Source organism: Podarcis raffonei, chromosome 9 (genome assembly GCF_027172205.1).
Source record: "Podarcis raffonei isolate rPodRaf1 chromosome 9, rPodRaf1.pri, whole genome shotgun sequence".
NCBI lineage: Eukaryota > Metazoa > Chordata > Lepidosauria > Squamata > Lacertidae > Podarcis > Podarcis raffonei.
The window spans coordinates 41,333,406-41,352,101 of NC_070610.1; the positions used below are offsets into that span (position 1 = coordinate 41,333,406).

General features: G+C 42.6%; 1 protein-coding gene across 1 annotated transcript in view; it reads left to right on the forward strand.

Annotated features, from left to right (window-relative positions):
• Positions 1-834: 834 nt before the first annotated feature.
• The window catches only part of FBXW7 (F-box and WD repeat domain containing 7), a 119,704-nt gene continuing 101,842 nt past the window's right edge, over positions 835-18,696 (forward strand). The window contains exon 1 of the mRNA XM_053403098.1: positions 835-935. The gene's annotated coding sequence lies outside the window, so the exon portion shown is untranslated. The remainder of the gene's footprint in view (positions 936-18,696) is intronic.

Consider the following 18,696-nt stretch of genomic DNA (forward strand, 5'->3'; position numbering starts at 1 on the left):
TCTACGTCATTACTTCGCACCGGGAGGCGGCGGCGGCGGCGGGTGAAGGGGGGGTTGCTGTTGCCAGGCTACGGCTGGTGTCATCTTCCCGCGCCGCCGTCGACGGGCCGTCCCTTCTTTTCCTCCTCCCTCCTCAGCGCTGACTGTGTGCGCTCGCGTGAGGGACAGAAAACAAGCGGCTCCCGAGCGCGACTAGGCAGCCGGACCGTCCCGTGGCTGCGCGCGCGAGCCTCTGCCCCCTTTCCCCCTCCTGAAACAGAAGCGGCTCCTCGTTTGCCCCGCTCCCATCTCCTTCTCCTCCTCACACTCCCGCCGCCGCCGCCCTCGGCGGAGCGCCCGGACCCAGCGCGGAGACTCAGTCACCCACATGCCTGGGAGCGGGGCGGGAGCGGCGCTGAGCCTGGCCGTCCGGCTCCGCTTCCGCGCTGCCTCCGCCTGGCTGGGGCCCTAGCAGCGCCCTCGGCGGCAGAGACCCCCGGAGAGAGTGTATGAGAGCCAGAGCCGGGCTGGGGCCGCGGCCCGACCCACTCGCCGCCTCCCCCTCCAAGGCCGGGGGTGGCCGCGCCGGCCCCGGGGGGAAGCGGCGGGCAGCGCTGTGCTGGAGGAGGTGGAGGCGCCGACGGCTCCATGTGAAGCGACCCCGGGCTCGCTGCTGCTGCTGCTGCTGCTGAGACTGAGGATCCCCCGGAGCCGGCGAGGACCCGTCCTGCACCTTCCAGCTGTGCGCCTCCGAGACCCCCGAGCCGACTCTCCTCCTCCGCGTCGAACTTGCTGCCCAGCCCACACCGGCCCGCCACGCCGCGGGCGAAGAAGCAGCGGTGGTCCCGGCGGCCACGCTCTCCTCTCGGCCCCACGTCTGCTACGGTCACGGCAGGAAACCCAGCCCGGCTCCGCTGATCGACCGACCTCTCTCTCGCTCCACTCTCCCTCCCGAAGTGAGTAACAACCGGTGGGACGGAAGGTGCGGTGGGTTTGTGGCTCCGATCCGCTGCAGCATCCCACCACCGGGCTCCGCGGACGGTGCACGTGGATGCCGACCCTCTCTCCTCCTCCTCCTCCGCTCCTCCCGGTTGGAACAAGGGAAAGGGGGCGGGGAGCGGGAAGGATGGGAAAAGGGAATGAGATGCTTCGGCTGTGCCCCGCGCGGCACTTGGTGGGGTTTGAAGGGCAGCCGCCGCCGCCGCTGCCCCTCGTTTCATATGCGCCTCACGTTGCCGGGCGCTCTGCACGGTCTGCTGCGCTAACTGACCCTCCCTCTTAGCCGTGGCCGAGAAATCTCTCCATCGGGGTCAGGCGGAAACGATGGGTGCATCTCGAGGGGAGCTTTAAATGGCTTTGTTGGGTAGCTTAATAAAAAGAGAAGGGCTGGAGAGAGCCAATCAAGGGACGACTTCGGACATCGTGTTTGCTCCAAGTGTTAAGACTCTCTCTCTCTTTTTCACCCCCTCTCCCGCAGCCCCCCCTTTACCAGCTACAAAAAGTAGTTTTGCATACTTTTGGTCCCTCCACCAGGTATATGCCTGTTTTTCTTACAGGGACTTGATGTTGACTACTGTGAGGTACTGGGTGTATCTTCCGGTTTGGATGGTCTGAAGATAAGCAGGGCAAGGGTAGGATTCATTCAGCCTCAATTGGTCTTGAGCACTTGAAAAGTCTGACATTTGAATACACTCTGTACATTTTTAATATGCACTGCACTTGCACTGCAAAGTTATATTAGAAATTATCTTAAGTTAGTTTTAATGCAGTTTAAATGTGTGTGCTGCCTTAAGTTTATAACTATATATGAGTTACATTTTATTTAAGAAACCCACTCTGTCCATATTTTGAAAATCGTCGGCCTGATGTTCAAGAGTACGTTGCATAATTTTCATATCTCTCTCTCTCTCTCTCTCTCTCTCTGTTTAATAGTAGGAGTTGTATCGGAAGACTCACTATGGTCAACACACGTGCATAAACTTTAGCTCCATATTGTTATCCACCAGTGGGTTGGTGCAAGTATTGGAATGTTTGGCTTGCCATATCTTTCGTTATGTGACTGTTGAATACAGCACGAGATACTTTTGAGTAAACATTCATAGGATTGCATTGTTACAGCATTTATTTGGTACTATTGAACTCTGTGAGGACTTCAAAATAAACATGGTTTGGGTTGATATTCTGAAGTCCTAAATGAGGGGTAGGGAACTTGTGGCTCTGCAGATGCTGTTGAACTAAGAACTAACAAATTGTATCATCACTAACCATTGACCATGCTGGCTAAGGTTGATGGGAGTTCTAGCTTTATGGTGTCTGGAGAACAACCAAGGGCCTTCCTGGTAGTGGCGCCCCCCTTGTGGAACTCCATCTCCTTGACATATGAAGGGAGGAAGAGTTACACAACTTTTAGAAGACATCCGAAGGCAGCCCTGTATTGGGAGGCTTTTAATGCTTGATGTTTTTATTATGTTTTTCGATATGCCGTAATCTGCCCAGAGCGGCTGGGGAAACCAGATGGGCAAGGTGTAAATAATCTAATCAACTCCACTAAAAGTAACATTGGGGGGGATTTGCATAGATAGTCACCTGCAGAATTGGCTGCACTAGAGTCACCTGGAGACATTGGGCCTTATTTGGCCCAATCCTTGCATCATCTCTAGCCAGGCATAGCATGGAACAGGGTCCCCCTTCCCTTCCTTTTGCTCCTGCCTGCATGAGCAGTGGGGCTAAAGATGCAGCATTGCTGTCACAACCTGCTGCTTCATGACTAGGGTTAGGATTGGTTTGCCAGTGGGATTTAGTAGAATTTACTTCTGAGTAAACATGATTTGTATTGCTCCGTGCAGTTGCCATTTTTATACCAGAACATAAATGGAAATTGTTGTGACCATGTTTTAATAATTAGTGTAACTTGCTTTTTAAAATTACTTAGGGTGCTATCCTCTGAAGGAGTTACACTGGTTGCCCATTTTATTCTGGGCCGAATTCAAGATGCTGGTGCTAAGTGACTTGTGACCCGAATAACTGAAGGAATATCTCTCCCATATATCAGAGATGGGGAATTGTGGCCTGCCAAGTGTTGCTGGAATACAACTCTCATCATCTCATACCAGCTAGGGCTGATGGGATTTGTAGTCTAATAGTATCTTGAGGGTCACAGGTTCTCCACCCCAGCCCTATATCATCCTGCCTATATTCAGAGGATGCCCTTCTCTGCATACCACTGGAGAGGTTTTCCTGCACTTCCACCCCACTTGTGGAATGCCCTCCTCTTGGAAGTGCAGTTGGTGCCATCACTTCTATCATTTTGGCACCAAGAACAAACTTTGTAAGTCTTGTTACATTCAGTGGAGCTGCTTATTCCCTCATAGTTTGGGTTAGGATTGTAGCCTAAGATTGCAATCCTATCCCCGTTTATTTGGGAGTAAGCCCAGTTGAATTTAATAGGACTGACTTCTGAGTAGAAATGGTTAGGACTGGGGTGTTAGTGTTTCAGTTAATGGATGGTATGTAACTCTGGTGTGTGGCTTTAATTTGTTTTATTGTTTTAATTTGTTTGCATGGTCCATTGTGTTTTATGTGATATGTATTTTGTTCCCCACACTGGCCTCCATTGAGCTGAAGGGGGCGGGCAACAAGCATTCTTAAGAAATAATAAAAATTAAATAAAATTCTGCTCTGAAATAAGTCCCATTGAATTAAACAGGACTTACTTCAAGGCCAGTTTGTATAGATTGCAGCTTTAATGTTAAATGTAACTTCAAAGTCACTAACATGAGATCACACACTTTAAAATAATTGTTGATTTGTTTTATGCGTTAGGTCTTAGCTCATTTAATGCTTCCACTATTTTTCTTTCTCTTCTTTTTGGGTCTGCAGTTGGCATTGCTTTTTTCATTTACATATCTTCCAATGTGTTTTTCCAATGGAGAACTGTTGTTCACTTGGTTTTTTCCTGTTTTTGATCAAGTATGGTTCATTCTCTATCCATGTCCCTGTAACGTCCTGGCCATATTATTTTCCTTGTCATCTTGCTGTATCAATCATTTCAATATAGTAAAGCCAGTGAAGTATCACTTTTGAATATTTTCTGCCACTTTTAAAGAGCTACACTAATGCTTATGTTTTGCACACTGTCTCACTATGTAATTGTATTGTGCAAACTCTTTGTTTAAAAATAACTACTAGTAAAACAGGTTTCTTAAGTTCCTGAGGAAGTGTAGTGGACAGTACAGTTTTAAAGGTGTTAATGCTATACTGGACTTGTACCATTTGTTGATTTTGTACTCTAGTTCACCTCTTCAATACATACAATATAACAACCTGGTGGATCATCTCATTCCGTTTATCTGTGTTTTAGTAGCACTTCTGCTGATGTGCTTAACTTCAGTCTTAGATTATGGTGCCAAAAAGCACTTCCCTGAAAGTAAATTCTATTAAAATAAATGGCACGTTTAAGAGAACATACTTGGTGCATATTTATTTTTGTCCTAGAATTGGTTAGCTCACAGTCTTATACTTTTCTTAGAACATCTTAAGTTAAAAATGGCTTTAGTTCTTTATGGTCTACTTAGGCTAGCATATCCCCTTCTTTTCATTTGTGTCTTTCTAGTATCAAAACCTGTTCATTCCACAAGAAAAAGCTGAGTAAGGTAATGAACCTTTGTTTCAAAAGACTGTTGGTTATAGGCAACTGAATTTTACTTAGAGGAGACTCCATGAAATTAATGGACCTAAGTTAGTCATATTCATTAATTTCAAAGAGCCTGCTTTGAATATGACTAACGTGGAATGTAGCCATTGTCATTTGTGTCATCTTGTGCTCTGCCCATTCATCCTACCTTCTGATATTCGTGGTTGACAAGAAGCCATTGCTACTAGGAGATGGTGATGATGCCATGTTTCTACATTCTTTGAGATTTCAAAAGAGCCATTAAATTCTGGCCTTTCCAAGTAATTTCTGTCAGTTCTTTGCCATGCCTTCTCTTCACTTTTTTTTTACTGCTTCCTTTCTAGATTTTCCCTCTCAGAAGCTACCTCATCCATTGACTTGCACTTTGTCTTTCATCTTCTTGATTCTGGATTAAGGCTAAGTATGAGTGTTGTCAACCAAACAGTTTCACCCCAGTTACATTTGGGATGGGTTGAGCAATTACCTTCTCAGTATGTTCAAGAAGAGTAGCAGTGTTGGCCTTTTGTGGCAAGAACAAGAGTTCAGTGGTAGCTTGAAGAGTAACGTGTTTATTGTGCCACTTTTTTTTTGCAAGAGCCTACAAAATACACCTGCTACAGCAGCCTTAATTATGGAAGGTAATGTCACACAGCTTAATATTTGGTTAGGCAACTGTCAGAATAGTCTGTTTACAATATAACTATTTGTGGAGAAGTACACAGGTTTCTTCTTGACTTTTCTCCCCTTTTGTGCCCAATCTGACATTCATATTTCGTAAGTGATTGAAGAATGGGGATTGTAACAGGGTACAACCACATTTGCAGCTACTACTCAGTGGTTAAGAGCTGCTTCACAGGTTATAGATTCCACAATGATGTTACTTGAAAGAGCCTCTGAAATGGTTGCCATTTCATATGGCTGATTTTGACTATCCATCCATGTAACTAAATAGCTCAGCCATACGGAGGCAGCTTCACATAGCAAGCAGTTTGTGTGAATAGCTCACCATATAATTTTGGCAACTTTAAGCCCAACATCATAAATAGCAAAAAAAGAGTCACTTGTTTTGGCATTATTAAAACTGCTGGAATCACTCCAGGAATTTGCTGTGTAAACTACCTTCTGCATGGATCTGTCCATCTGTTTGTTGTGTTTGAACCCAGATTCATGGCTTGTCTTGTCCAGAGAAACCTTGAGCAGAAAATGAAGAGCAAACCTTAGAGGCAAGGCAAGGCATGAGCCCAGATTTGGAAGTAATGCTGAACCAAACCACAGCTTAGCCTTGGGTTGAAGCAGGTCCTGGGAAGGAGGGCAGGAGCAGCTGCTGTCTTCTCTGTGAGCCTGCACATTTGCTTATTCACACCAGGTCAAGGTTTGGCTTATCTTTGCATTAATGGGGTCTTGGCTGGATAACATCCACTATCTTTTAAACTCAATTCACATATCTGTCTGTGGGGTTTATGTGTGTTTTCTGAAGTGACATTCATCTGCTTAAAGTATGAAGCTTTGTAGTTTCTGCTTACTGTTTCTGAATGTATTCTTCTACAGCAAACAAGGGAGGTGTCCTAAAACAGCCTCACTAGTATGCAGATATGTTTATAAACACTGCCTATCCTGAATGTTGAACAATGTAGGAGTTGTATAGCTAAAGTAATATGTAATCATGTAATTAAAGGCTGCACTATATCACATATGCATAAATGGGGCAAAATGAGGTTGTCTAGCTGGCTCTCCATCCCATTTCAATAACTTTCTATAGAGTGCTTAGCTTTACAACATTGCTCTGCTTTTTAAACTTGCATTGTTGAATACATAATAGGTTTTAGGAGTTCAGGTTTTGGATGAGACCGTTCTTCTAGCATCTGAATTGAGACAGGTATAAGCAGTAAGTATATTACTGTACTTTTGTAGACCAGAGACTCCAGGTAGAAGAGATTCAGGTAGTCTTTTCAATTGTTTAGGCTTGGAAATCTTGCCTTCAGATTCTTTAAGGAATGAATTCTACAGCATTAATTTTGTTCCTCTGTCAAGGTTTCATATTGATTTGCTGTTGACAGATCCCTTTCACCATTCCTTTTTGTGATATGGTTCATGTTCTCATTTTGTGATACTTCAGGTTGCAGTGTGAGAAAAGGAGCTGTGAAGAAGGATCCTAACCACTTTCAGTTCTGCTGCTCAGCCATACAGTAGCCTTTAGATCTTGGTAGGAGTATCAGGAAGAAAAGCCCCTTTCAGCTGCATTCTTAATGCAGGCAGAATATTTGGAAACCTTAGCTGACTTCAGAGTCTCTTATAAAGTAGTGATATATATTGAATGGATATGTAGCAGGAGAGTAAAATGCTCTTCTTTGTCTCTGGTTAAAACCCTTAAAAAAATATTCCCCTCCCCTGTAAATTTGCTGAGTATACTTGTATGTAGTAAATTCCTAAACAGAAGTGATACTGAAAGTAGTACTAGACATAAAGTAGCAAAAGGGAGATAACTAAATTTTTAGAAAAGTAAACAACAGCCATCATAGAACTCGATGAGTGGCAACATAATGGTAGATGGTATTAACCTGTGATAAATGTACTAATGGAAAACCTAATTGAAAACATTGTATTTGGATAAAGTTTTGGATTCTAAAATAATTGTTCCAACTTAAGGATAATTTTGAGATAATGTGGGAAGTTCTTTGAAAACAATTACTTAGCTTTCTTGATCAATGCAAATTTCATTATTGTCATCCTGGACCCCAGCAGTAAAGGATTTGTAGGAGATAAGGTGATGGATTACACTACCCAAGTATTTGTTTTGATTTCATGGAGTTTCTTGGAGATCCTTGGAAGCTTAGCATCTCTTCCTTAACGAGAAGTTCAAGAATGGTGAGCAATCTTGTGATCTAAGACTGCAGCCCCAAGCACATGTACCACTGAAACCAGTAGGGCTTGCTTCTGAGGGATGCTGAGGATTGCACTTCATGTAATCAAATATTACAGGGGTAACTAAGCAAAGTCAGGTTGTTTTCAAAGTCTTCACTACATGGTTGTGGGGTGTACAAGTTTTAATTTTTTAATGGGACATTTCCCATTTCATAAATTCACAGAATCATAGAATTGTAAAGCTGGAAGCTACCCTGAGGGTCATCTAGTCCAACCCCCTGCAGTGCAGGATTCTTGACTAAATCATACCTGGCAGATGACCCACCCAACCTCTGCTTTAAAGCTCCAAGGAAGTTCTTGTAGAAGTCTGTTCCTCTGTCAAACAACTCTTACTGTCAGAAAGTTCCTTCTGATGTTTAGACAGAATCTCTTTTCTTGTAACTTGAATCTATTGGTCTGGGTCTTACCCTCCAGAGCAGGACTAAACAAGCTTGCTCTATCCTCCATGTGACAGCCCTACCTCCTACCTCCTTTACCAGGCTAAACATACTCAGCTCCTCAACCATTCCACATCAAACTTGGTTTACAGGCCCTTTATTATCTTGGTCATACTCTGCTTGTTAATATCCTTCTTAAATTGTGGCGCCCAGAACAGGATGCAGTACTCCAGTTGTGGTCTTTCCAAGGCAGAATAGAGCTGTACTATGAACTTCCCTTGATTGGGACATTATACTTCTGTTGATGCAGTCTAGAATAGCGTTAGCTTTAGTAACAAAGAAAGGATGCAAGTTTTAAATAAATATCAGCTAAGGTTGGCATTTTCAATATTTTTAGCTTTGGTTACTAAGTACAAGTAAAATAAACAGGCTTAATTGGATTACTCTAGGGCATCACACATTTTTAAAAATCCGAACAAAATTTTCTGATACAAATTACCCTAATCCAAGCTTTCCAGCAAACCTACGTCACTGCCTCATTGTGCAGTTATTCTTATATGGCAGCTCATCGTGAGAAGTTTTATGGGGAACAATGGTTTCACTACTGCTCCTTAGGCTTATTCCAAAAACAGGGATGGGGAACCCATGGACTTCTTTATGTTGTTGGACTCCTCTTCCTATCAGTCCTGGCATGGACATTGACCAGGGATCATGGCAGGGGGAAGCCAGCAACTCATGGGAGGTCACATGTACCCCCCAGTGCTTTCCTAGAACAAAAACATGAAACACCTTTAAACAGCATGATTTGAAACCAAATTTATTGGTCACAATCCATCCCAGAGCTAGTTACACTTAAGTCTACTGACTTTAGTGGGCTTTTGTGTTAGATTGTAGCCCCAGTCTGGCTCTGTGCAGAAGTCTGAGGTTAAGCAGAGAGTTTGACCTCTTGTGTGTAATAATGATGAAATTTGGTGTTCCATTTTTTTAGTCTACTTGTGAAATATTAAGGCCTTTTCTGTTATGTGACCTAAGATAGGTGTTTTCTACAGCTAATAGTTTGTTTTCTTTTTATGCTTACTAATTATCGTTCTGTATTTCCTGATGAGATTGAATCTCTTCCATTTCTCAAGACTTAATGAGGAGGTATTGAATATGTTACAAAGCGATGAAATACAGCTGTGGTGTTTCTGCATATTCATTGTTACGGTCTAAACCTTCTTTTGCAATCACTCTGTGCTACTTACCCAGTTACATGGACCATTTGTCTAGCCTGATGTAACTACTCTTCAGTTAAATCTCAGGGAGATTTTAAAAATATTTTAGCTCTAAAAACTGTATCCATATGTTGTTCTTTACTTTGCTATTCACCCAGCCGCAATGTGTGAAGCCCTGGGTGTTGTCCTGCGTTCAGAAAACTCTGCCTAATCAATGTGTGGGAAGGAGGATCCCTCTTTCTCTGCCCCAGGTGTCCTTGTATTTAATACGACATCTGCTTTTGAGTGAATTTCTACAAATATATCCCTGAAAATACACAGAGGGAAATACGTGCCATTTAGACGTTGTCAGACTTGTGGAGACCAAGTGTGGTGCAGACATGATCCACTACTCACTATGTGTTTCAAAAACAGTTTTATCCTGTTTCCTGAGTGTGTGGATAAGTCTCTTCTACTTTTTATTATTATTTAGCCTGTGTGTATTTGTGGCATGCTTAGTGGCTTACTTCTGTTCTTTTTACAACTCAGGACAATGTGAAGCACTTGTTTCTCACTCTGCCATTACTTTTACAGGTATTCAAGATTTATTTTTAGCTATGTATTTTCTTTAACGTTTCCTCTTGCCTTTATAGAAGGCAAGACAAATTGTATTTATAGGCCATTTCCCCCCTCCCTTTTTCAGAAAAGGGAAAATCCAGAGCTGTCCAAGCACTTCGCTGGAGGGAAAAATATAGCCAAGACTGCTTTTAGAGCAAAGCTGGAAGCTTGCCAAGAACAGTATATGCAGTGAGATGGGAAAGGCCTGGAAGCAAAAGTTGCCTCTTTGGGGGTAAAAAAAGGCCCAGAAACTACTACTATTTAAAGTGAAACTAAGTTGGAGAATTTATCTTTGATTAAGGTTTGATTTGTAGTTGAAGTGGATGGCAAGAGACTTAGTATTGTGGGTATGAAAGTGTGAATAAGCAGGAAATTGGTGTAAATTAGAACTAATTTGCTTTAGTTTGTGTTCATATGACTTTTTGTTGTTGAAAAAACAGCATTTAAAAAAGGAATGCATTTGTTACTTTTGCATCCTTGTATTCTTTCAAAGCTGCAACTAGTATTTTAGTTGCATAAGTGTGTGAGGTACCTTATGCTGAGAGTAGTGTCTTGCACAAAGCCAGCTGCTAAACTTCAGGAGTTTAAAAATACAGTACCTTATAGGAAGCATCCCTGAGTGGTCATCTAAACCTGGATTTCTACTGGATCTGCTTACTGCTTGGATGTTGCAGGAATGGTATCCTCTGTGTTGTAGTGCTATTCTTTGTAGTCAGTAAAAAAAAAAAAAAGCTCAGTTGTTCACAAACTGCCATTTAAATGGCTAATTTAATTATTATTCAATTTCTGGTATAGTATGGCATTTCTGTGAAGTATTAAACAGGTGGCTGAACTCTTGTCAATAAAACAAATCCAGCATTTTAGTAGTGTTAATGTTCTTGCAGTCCAAACTTCAACGTATTATCTATAGCTTCGCCATCAGAACTCTTATTGAAATTCATGTGGTGTGTCCAACATTTGCTTCCTGTTGCTGTACGTTCATGTAAACACCATTCTGGTGTGCAGTGGTACCTCGGGTTAAGTACTTAATTCGTTCCGGAGGTTGGTTCTTAACCTGAAACTGTTCTTAACCTGAAGCACCACTTTAGCTAATGGGGCCTCCTGCTGCTGCCTTGCCGCCGGAGCATGATTTCTGTTTTCATCCTGAAGCAAAGTTCTTAACCCGAGGTACTATGTCTGGGTTAGCGGAGTCTGTAACCTGAAGCGTATGTAACCTGAAGCCTATGTAACTCGAGGTACCACTTTATCTGAAATTCTGACTGTCCTCCTATACAATGAAACTACTTGATAACTTCTGTAGGGGATAGCCAAGTTAGTCTGTTGCAATAGAAACAGTCTTCTGGCACCTTAAAAGTTTTTTGTGTCAAGCTTTTGTGGACCAAGAGTCCATTTCATTAGATGAATGAAGCAGTCATGCTAGTGGGCAGGTATCCTGCGAACAAAAAGATGAAACGTCTCACTATGACACAAATCTGACATTAAAATTAATAATGCTCAGGAACCATAGGGAGAGAATTTCAGTCTTGCATAATAAATATTAATTTATGCCATATTCCAACAGAAAAGGTTCAGAGGGAAAATTGACATTGTGAACCTTGGTCTAAACAAACTCTGGAAATGACTAGTACACTCCCAAACATAATTGTCTCTGTTTTAAGTATGTGTACAGGATTCAATCCATGCAATATCAGTTTATCACCAGTAGCTTACAGGCATGTTTGATACTCACACTGATTAGGCCGTGTATTAATTTGAATAAGTTGTGTATTAATTTGTGAACTGCTGCATATTGCTATGATACACCTAATGCTGTTTCTCTTGAATTGTTTGATCTTCCTTTTGTTATTTATTTTGGAGGAATCTGTCCCCCCTTGCACTCTGGGTATGCATCATTCTTAAGTGACTACTGTGCATCTGATGAGTTTCCAAAAGTTCATGCCATTAAAAAAAATTTTTCTCATTACGTTGCCCTTTGACTATTTAAGGCAGCAGTCATATACTCACATACCTGGGAGACAGTGCCATTGAACTCAGTGGGACTTAGAAACTCAAAAACATAACAGAAGAAGGGAAAGAAGGTGGAGGTTAGCCTCAGTCTTATAATTCTAAACATTCTGAATGTGTAGCATCTGAATTAGTAATTGAGTGATACACATACATGTACGAAAGAACCCACAGTCTGCACCTATGTTTTTGTCTTGGTGCTCAGTTTTGTTCCTACTCATTTAGAAATAAATTCAGTGGGACTTGATCCCTCTTAAATGTGCATTGGACTGTGGCCTTTGTAGATCAGTTGAATCTACAGTGCAGCAAGTAACATGATGGTTTAGACCATTTAGCTCTTCCTCTTGGTTTGTATTATTTCGTAACATTCCATGCATGCTCCTATATTTTTCTCTCTCCCAGGCCCTGCTACATCCTGTTATTCCCCATTAATTTTCTAGATTCTGCATACTGATTTTTTCACACATCCCTCTTATTTTCTGTCACCTCTGCCCCGCCCCAATCAACCAAGAATTGATTATCAGTGTATTTGCATTGTGATGTATGCCTGCATAACGATTGTGAGGTTGGGAGGGTAGCCTTACTATCCTGTTTGATAATAGCTTCCAGAGGGGAGCAAAAACAACACAAAGTCTTTTACCACCTTAAAAGACTAGCAGATTTATTATGGCATACCCTTTTGAGGACTAGGCTACATGTTAGTTACATTCTGGAGAGAGGAGAGCTCTTAATCCCGAGCTTAATCTTAATTCTGGTTAGTGCTTTGGTCTTTTATAGATGACCAATGGACCATGGACTGAGGAAAATATGCATAAGGAAAGTGCATAAGATCTAGGGGGAGTGGCTTTCAAAGGGTAGTTAGAAATGCATTAAAATAGAGGGTATCCTATTGGCTTATATTGTCAGTCAACAAATACAGGATGGGCAAAATCCACAAAGCTGCCAGTGTTAAACTTAACTGGAATGAAGCAAGTTGACTCCTACCTCTTGGCCCAGTAAACAGACACCCACAACTTGGTCAAGCAGCATCATGGGTGCTGTTAGTGCGTCCCTTATCAAACGCTTTCTCTTTTTTAGAGTCATGTAATTTTATTTACTCTGTTTCAAAAGTATACGTTGTTACTGTTGGCTTTATTGACAGCTTTTGCATTTTAGCTGTGCCTTAACCTGGCTTTCTGTTACATGAACATGGAATTATTAAATGCAACTAGTGTGTTCAACCTATATGAAAATCAAAATACTAAGCCTTGAACTTGTTTTAAGAGACGTTTCTAGAGTTTGTGGGAAAGCCAGAAATATTGCAGTTAGATGCATTCTCTGAGGCTTCTGATGTTTCATAGACTAACAAAAGGTTGCTTTATTAGTAGCTTTAATGAACAAATCGCTTTATTGGCTTAGACATACTGGTAGCTTTGTCGGTCCAAACAGCTATGAGTTCTTGTTTCAATTCACCATTGTGCTCAAGTAGTGAAGTGATAGCCATTGACCTTCTACTAAAGCACAATAAAAAGTTTTTTTGTGAAGAAGAAAAGTGCGCAAGGAGAACTGCAACACAATTCTTGGACTCCAGCTCAGCAACTTAAAAATAAAGTCTTCATAGCTCCTGTGTTCAGACAGACTCTTGTTTGGTTCCCAGCACATATACCTAAAAACACAACATTGACTCTTGAAAAGATGCCTTTCAGTGGACCAACTTGAAAGGTAGCGTAGCCTTTATCTTGATATTTCATCCACACAACGTTGTACTCTTGGATTCACAGTGCTTAGCTTACAAAACAAAATGAAACGGACTGCTGATAATAGAGTTGTTGTATTGAGTGTCTTTATCTTTTTTGTTAGTACTGGATGATTTGTCTGAATAAATTATAATTATAATTGGAAATTAAGATGAAACTTCAGTGAAACTTCCTGTCCATTGTTTTTTTTTAAAAAAGATTGCATCCCTACCACTGTTTAAGTGCCTAATGGGTAGTTTAAGGCGTGCTTTTTCGTCAAACTATGTTGACTGCTGTCTCGGTAATGTCTATATTAGAGGGGGAAATACCTTCACACTCAAAGGGAGAAAAATGAAAAATTGCTGAAAATTAAAAGGGGTTACAGTTGTACTTAGCTTTTTAAATTTTTGTCAGTTTATGCAAATACATGTAGCTCATCCTGGTAGATAAGATTATGTAGTGCTTTGTGGGTGTAAATGCCACATCTATGTGTGGATGAGGAAGGTGGCAAAATGTGCATTCTGGGGGCAGGAAAGGGACTTGCTCTTGATTAAACCCCTCCTGTTCCTGTGAAAATAAGGGTGTGGGCATCCAGATACTTCTGGATCCAAAGAGTTTTCTCCCGCAGCTCACGCTGCTTGGTGTCAAGCAGAGGCTGTGTTCACACAAAAAGCTTAAACCGTGGTTCAACCAACCACTAGTTGTCTATCAAATTAGTAAACAAGCAAAAGCATGGCTTGTTTTCAAATTGCTTTTGCCTTGTGCCTTTGTAGCTTGACAAGCATTTGGAATGGGGTGGACAAATAAACTATGGTTAAGCGCGTTAGAAAGTCAAAGCCAAACTATGGCTTCACATCATTGTCAGAAAACAAACCATTATTAGTTTGCTGGGCTGCATCAGGGTGTTCAGGCAGGCCACGTATTGATTAAACAATCCATGGCTTAACCTTTTGAGTGAACTAGGCTGGACAAATTCAGTGATATTAAATTATGGATAGAGAATGGCCTGCTTCTCTTCTTCTTCTTCCCCATTGATTATGTCTTTGCCATGTTTCAGCTGAGCTGTGCCTCTAAAGTGAATAATGGTGTTCGGTGGGTTAGAAAGGAGGAAGCACAGTTATGCTGCTTCTCTTTTGCTAAGGGCAGACTCCTATAGACCCTTTGGGCTGAGTGCTCAGCCAATCTCTTATTCTGAGTTCAGTAGCAGAGCTTGATTTGAGAAGCAGCAGGAAAATGAGATCCCCCCCCCTTCCATCTCATTTACTCCTTCCACCAGTGGCAGTATTTATATTCAAACAGTTTAGATTGCAACATTATTCAGTAAACTTGAGTTCATGAATTGAAAAAAAAATTATAATTATTTTAGTAGTATTCAGAATACTCCAGCATAAGTGAGTAATAGTCTATAGTTTTGGTCTTTTCAGATTGTTTTCTTTTGGTTTTACCAAGATCATTGGTTCAATTGTACTTATTCGCAAAGCGTGTATAAATTGCCCATTAAACAGCAAATGTAAAATCTGCTTCTGGATTAAATACCAGGTTCTTAATCCTAACCATTGTATTTTAGTCAAATAAGATTTCAGACTGGGCAGCCTGGAAGATAATCTGATCCTAAGCTTTATCAATCAAAACCTTAAACTTGGCCTAGTCTAGTATATAGGCAGCCAATTTTATTCTTTATGCAGGGGAAGATACATGCTGACTATAGGCCACCCTGCAAAATAACCTGGTGACTGCATTTTGCACTAATTGCAACTTCCAGGCAAACCTTAAGGACAGACCAATAGAGACTGCGTTTCAGTAATCTAGACTTGAGATCTAGACTTAAGGCCCATGGGCTGGTAGGGGCCCACGAGGCTTGTCTAACTGGCCCATGGCGACCCCTGCCACACCACCCCCGCTCTTACTGGTGTGGCACGGGGACTGACTTCTGGGTTGATGGCGCTTGTGCACATGTACATGGGTGTTCCTCCAACCTGGATGTGTGCCAGAAATAGCGTGTGCACACACGTGCGGGATGGAGAAGCGCACGTGTACATGCACACACACTATTTCCAGTGCACTTCCGGGCGCTCCTCCAATCCGGAAGAGTGCGTGTGCGCACACGCTCTGGACTGTCTTCCGGCCCATCCTTCGATAAGATTGCCGACCTCTGATGTAAGGAGATTGCAAGTAATACCCTGATTTGTAGTCTCTGCAAACCGTGTTTTGCTTCACTTTTGTCTGCCCCACACCTGACGTCATTTCTGAAATCAGATGTAGGGCAGCTGCGTTAAGCTTAGCAAAAGTAGTATCCTAACAAAAAGAGGTTCCCTACAACCCAGAATGACTCCACTGAACTCAAGGATGCAGTGGAGACAGCAAAGTAAGCCTTTTTTGCCACAACTATTGCCATGCATTGGGTGTGATTATGTGCTCTAAGTGATGCTTGTTTGACCTCCTAGTGGGTTTTATATCGCCTAGGGAGCAGGTGACGCTGTAGTTTGAATCCATGCGATGGGGTGAGTTCCCGTTGCTCTGTCCCAACTTCTGCCAACCTAGCAGTTCGAAAGCACACCAGTGCAAGTAGATAAATAAGTACCGCTGTGGCAAGAAGGTAAACAGCATTTCCATGCATTCTGGCATCTGTCACGGTGTTCCGTTGTGCCAGAAGCGGTTTAGTCATGCTGGCCACATGACTCAGAAAGCTATCTGACCAAACACCAGCTCCCTCAGCCTGAAGTGAAATGAGCGGTGCACCCCATAGTCGCCTTTGACTAGACTTAACCATCCAGGGGTCTTTTTCCTTACCTTTTACCTTTATATCACCTGCACTCTAGCCATTGTCCAACCTGTTCCATTACCTGGAGCTCAAGGATGCAAAGGCTTAGACTGGGCTCCACTACAGCAGAGAGGGCGCTAAGAAGTGATTGTGATTGTGGCCTTATGCATTCTATAACAAGTTGTGGCGCCTCATACAGTCGGTCCAGATCTCACCAGGAAGCGGCCTGGCCATGGCAAAGGGGTCGTACCAACTCCCATCTATATTCAGGCCTTCATATGCCACTTGGAGCAAAGACCAGATCCGGAGTATACCCTGCCTTGTGTGTTGGGCCAGTAGCTACTTGAGACAGTGTCATTGTTGCCATGGAGACCATGAAGTCTTGATCAGTGAGTTAGGGACTTCTCTTGCATGCAAAGACTGTTACAAGTGTGTACTCAAACGTACACAGCCAGCACTCGTGTGTTCATATACACAATGCTGAGTGGTTTAGGATCTTTTGCTGGAGTGATGACATGCGCTTGTTATGGATATGTGTTAACCCTCAATCTTATGCCCACAAGAAGTTCTCACACAAAGAAATAAAGAAAGTTTGGTTTATTATATGACATAGGAGTGACAGAATATAAAAAATGCTGCTTTAGACAGCAAAGTTACAGTCTAAGCAGGTAGTAAATTACAATACACACACACCTTAATTAAAGAGTAAAAGTTTTCCTAACTATTCTAAAGGCCTACAGGAGCATGGGCATGACAATTTTGTCATAAACCCACACTAGAAGGGGGTGGGAGAGAAAAGTATACCTGTTGTTAAGGGAAAGCAGAAGTGTGTTGTGTCCCAGGGAGCACTGTATAAGTTCTGTCCTGTTGGAACTGTGAGAGCTCACTAGCCTTTGAATCTAATGGTTTTTTAAAATACATTTTTGCGGAGGCATGCCAGTGGAGAGGTGAGCGGGCTGTGAAATGAGTGATTCCTACAATTTCCATAATCCCTTCCAGATTTTCCTGCCTATTTGTCACCTTGCTCATCTTTGGTGATCCTGTTCCTGTTTGCTTAACAAAAGAGTGAAAGACTTCTGATAGTGAGAAATTATCTGAACCTAGGCATCTCTGTCTGAGATCTGCCTTTAAATCACCTTAACATTGTGTGGATGGATCCCACTGAGGAGCTGAGTATCTTGCATTTAGCAATTCTATTTTTGCATGTGTTAATCTTCAAGTCAGATGTGTGTGAATTTAAGATAATCCTGGATGCCTTTCAGGATGCTGGAGTAAGGCTTGTGTCAGGTTACCATGGAGTTCATCATGTCATATTAGTTATGTCAATTTTATATTTATGCCATGATCTACACAGATAAACCATTTCCTAAATTCAGATTAACACACAGCTCCTCACAAGACAGGCCCTGGTGGATTGAGCGGACGAGACCAATAGTGGATCTAACAGTCAAGAAGGCGGTATCTGAGGGAATCCACCTGGGAAGGTAGCCCATCTAGGAGAAGGAAAATTCTGGTCCTAAACCTCCACTGCCTTGCAGGATGTCTTCGGGAGAAGAAAAGGCTAAGGAGTAAACCCCACACAGATCAAGCAGAGTCCCTGATGGTTGGATAGCGCCTTGCACACCTCCTTCTGGCAACTCCTGCAGCCAAGCTGGTGCCAAATGTATTGCTCTGCTTTCCTTTGGACCACATCAGCAAGGCTGAGAGGGCGGTCTTCTCGTCTGGGCAGTCCAGGACCTCCATACACACTGCCCAGGCTTGCGTCCCAGGGAGGTCACTTTGGTGCTGTTAACGCAGTGGTCTGACTTCACTTCCAGAGGCTCACTCCATTGTCTTTGAGACAGACAGATGCCAACAACCCTTACAATGTATGATGTAGACATATCTAAGAGATCTTTCATATTGTAGAAATGAGAATTAAATTAATGTTGCTGTTCTCCCACACCACCTCATATGAGCCTATTGGAAAGAAAGCTGCTTTTGCCATCCATAATGTTATAGTACCTAAAACAATCAAGGATTCAGAAACCTATTCCAACTATTTCAAGTTGCCTTCCAGCTTTTCCATAGGTGTTTCCAGTTCTCATATGACAGGGAGTTATGGTTAGCTGTGGTTTCCTCGTTTGTTTCGTTTTTGTGCAGGGAAGAGTGAAGCAACAGCAAAGGGTCTTCATGTGGGTATGTGCACATACTGACTTAGTAAGGGACACGGGTGGCGCTGTGGTCTAAGCTACTGAGCCGCTTGGGCTTGCCAATTGGAAGGTTGGCAGTTCGAATCTCTGTGACAGGGTGAACTCCCGTTGCTGTGTCCCAGCTTCTGAAAGCAAACCGGTGCAAGTAGATAAATAGGTACTGCTGCGGCAGGAAGGTAAATGGCATTTTCATGCATTCTGGCACTCGTCACGGTCCTCCGTGCACCAGTAGTAGTTTAGTCATGCTGGCCACATGACCTGGA